Source organism: Oenanthe melanoleuca, chromosome 14 (genome assembly GCF_029582105.1).
Source record: "Oenanthe melanoleuca isolate GR-GAL-2019-014 chromosome 14, OMel1.0, whole genome shotgun sequence".
NCBI classification, from domain to species: Eukaryota; Metazoa; Chordata; class Aves; order Passeriformes; family Muscicapidae; genus Oenanthe; species Oenanthe melanoleuca.
Window position 1 is genome coordinate 1538422 of NC_079348.1, and position 3410 is coordinate 1541831.

The 3410-nt window shown below is 43.0% G+C and overlaps 1 long non-coding RNA gene across 1 annotated transcript; it reads left to right on the plus strand.

Moving 5' to 3' along the window:
• The first annotated feature begins 23 nt into the window (after positions 1 to 23).
• Positions 24 to 1944, plus strand: LOC130259296 (uncharacterized). Its single transcript, XR_008841612.1, has 3 exons — positions 24 to 170; positions 1225 to 1335; positions 1859 to 1944. It is a non-coding gene; the product is annotated as an uncharacterized LOC130259296 (long non-coding RNA).
• The last annotated feature ends 1466 nt before the right edge of the window (positions 1945 to 3410 follow it).

The following is a 3410-nucleotide window of genomic DNA, read 5'->3' on the forward strand; positions in this document are numbered from 1 at the left end:
GCTGCCCGAGCGGGGAGAGGCTGCCCCGGGGCCGCCTTCCCCCGGTCCCCGCCCGCCGGGGGCGCCCACACCCACGGGATCGCGTTTGGGACAGCGGAGTCTTTCTGTTCCTCTTACCCCAAGCTTGTTTTAAACGTTCCGTGAAGATACAAGGGGCTCACGCACCCCAGGTGTGTTCTGGGCATCTCTCACCAATGTTTGGCTAGGGAATAAGTTTTGTTTCAATGCCTTCCGTCGGTACTGCCCGTGCTGTGAAAACAAATTCCGATACTCGGTCAACTCTCATTAGGTCACAAGCCCGAGCTCCCAGCTTGTTCTGTGACTGGCTCCAGCAGCGCAGGCTGCAGTGGAAACAACACAGCTTTACTCTTGCATGTGAAAACTTGGTGTGAACTGGAGCGAGTAGAGTCAGTAGATGCTGAATCTATTTTTCCCATCTGAGAGCGAGGGTGGGTTTTGTGTGAACTCGTAGTAAACGTCTCAGAGAGACTTATTTCTTGTAACATTTCTTGCCTTTAGTGTGAAAATAACAGCATGTGTGGCAAATAAGGAAATGAAATCTCCAGAAGTCTCAAAAGCCTTACGTTGCAGGGAAAAAATAATTTCTAGCCTTTCTTATTTTATTCTACTGATGGTTAAAAGACAACCAGATTTTTCTAAACATTCTTCATGCCCTTCCTGCAGTAGTTTTAAAAATGAGTCATTATTAGAATGCTGAATCAGACAAAAATGAGCATGTTTCTTCTGTTAGCTATGTGTCATCAGCTCAGGTATGTTATTTTCAAATTGATTTGCTAGCAATAAGAATCTATGTGGGTAGCCTTCTTTCATAATAAAACCATAAAATGTTGTTGATAAAATTTCTCAAAGTAATTTAGATGTACACATTTGTAATCTGTGTTACCAGCAGAGGTGAAAGGTATATCTTAAGGCGAATTGTTGTGAAATATACAGACATGGAATTAAAGCACAGCAACTTCCTTATTGCACTGAATGACCTAAAAAATCAAATGAAGAAACACACTTGCCTTCGTGCTGGCAGGTTTGTCTTTGACAGTTGGACCTGATGATCTCAAAGGTTCCTTCCAGCCTTGATGGTTCGATGATTCTATAACTAATATGGATTTTTATCTATTTTTGATGAGAACAAGCTATAACTTGCCTTCATCCTTCCATAAGTCACTCTGGAAGCCTATTATCTTTTCCCCCTTCTCCTTTTCACAGATCTCCAGGATGATTTTTGCCAGGTGTGATGTTTTGTATAGCAAAGGCTAATGCTGTGAGAGGGTCAGTTGGTAACAGAGCTGGACACCTCAGTGATACACATCTGCACAGGTGATTGTGGTTCCTTGGCTGAGTGCCACATTTCATGGGATTCATTTGAACAGCTCCCAGCGGATCATTCTGAAAAACTCAGGGGATGGAAAATAAAATCCCTCAGCAGCATTCCTTAAAATTCATTCAGTTGTTGAGCATTCATGCTGAGCTGTGATTCATGTGCTGGATAAGAATGTGTATTTGTACCCACTGTTACTGGTGCCTTGAAGCCACCCAAGCATGGCCCATCTTTGTGTGGCCCTAAATAGGAATATTTACGGAGTAAAGCTGCTCTGGGATATCATCTGGGGTGGCAGTTTTACTTTTTATGTTTCATTTTTTACCACAAAGAATACAAAGAGGAAAGGTGAATAAAACAGTTGAGGTCAATTAGACTCCTTCTGAAACTCTGTGTTCTAGAGAAGTATTGTGTTAATGATCCCATGAGAACAAATTTAAATATAGACTGGAGGAATTGAAACAAGATTGACTTCCCCAGGAATTTTGTGAGAACATTATCTAATTTTTTTTTTTTTTCCAGTCGAGAAAGCTTTTATGACATTTGGAAATGTTTCAATGAATTTTATGGATCACAACAATCCCAGGTGGAAAAACAGGAAGACAGGCATGCTGAGGAGGAGAGAATAGATGATTCTACCAGAGCACAACAGTCACATGCAGGGAATGCAGTAAGTTCCACTTGTATATCACTTGTCCAGTGTTCCTTATCCACAAAAGCAACAGCTCTCAGTCTGTGCTGAGCATGGAAGCCAGTGCCATCTATTTCCAGGACAATTTTTCTATTGTATGGTTCCTCTTCCTAATGCCACAACTCAAAATGCTTCTAAGCATTCAGGGAAGTTCTGAGTGATTTCTTTGATTTTGGGGTGATCTGGTGTTTGACTATCCCAGCACCTTGTACATCGTGCAGGCAGCTCTGGGTCAGTACAGAGATCTGCAGACAGCTCCTCTGCAGCCATGCCAGGAATGTTGCTTTGGGCAAAATGTAATCTTAAAAGTAGCATTAGAAAACTTCACTTAAGTCTATGTAGAATGTGTCTGGTACAGGATAAACACGTTTTACTGAGTTCAGGAGCTGGAAAAGCACTAATGTTTGGGTAAAAGTCAGCAGTTACACCACCACAGCTTCTGAACACAGAGCAGATTGATTTATTACCTGCTGGCATTAATCCAAAGGCTGATGAGTATTTTTCATTTGTTTGTATTTTTAGTCTTGCTGACCAGAGAAGTTACTTAGGAGTAGTTGGTAGAAGTTTTGAGATGTGGGGTTTTCTGGGGGGACAAAATATACCAAAATGGCCTAACAAGCTATATCAACATAAAAGCAGCTGGGGGTCTATAATCTATACAGTATTAGCAAGAAAGGAAAAGGCAATGGGCAGGCCACAGGTCTGGGACAGCAGAGCCAGTCTTTTCCTTACCCTGTTCCCTGCTTTGCCTGTGCCCACCCCAGTGGTGGCTGTTTGGCCCCTTGTTCAATTTGAAGATGCTCCTGGTCCAGAGGAGATCATTGGCTCTTGGGAAGGGTCCTGGGAACACTCTGACAGTGACTGGGTGTGTTGGGTATCCCTGAATCCAGCTGCAATGGACTGAAGGTGAGGAAGGCATCCCTGCTAAGCTGCTTTGGGATAGAAATTTATGTCAGAGGCACCACCACAACACTTTGTTGGCTTCTCTGTGTTGCACTCTGCCTGGTGCTCTGTCCAGTTGGAGCTTTTTTAGTTTTTCATACCTCTGCATGAAATGGGAAGAAGGGAAAGGAGAAAGGCAAGAAAAATCAGCATCTCTGTGCCAGACTAAGGGAGAAGTTCCTTCTGGTCCATGCAGAGTACAGGAAGGGCGGCATGAAACTCCCTGTCCAGGAACTGCAGATTTTACTCTGTACTGGAATGGACTAAATTTTCACCCTTAGAAGTGCCTTCGTTTATGTCAAGTAAAAATACGTGAGGGAAGATAGTTCCCTATGTCAGCTCCCCAAATGATTAATCCAGGAATAAAGGTAACGTATCCTGTGTCTGAAAACTGTTTCTCTCTGTCCTTTAATTGTGGTGTTGTTGCTATTCCCAGGCCGA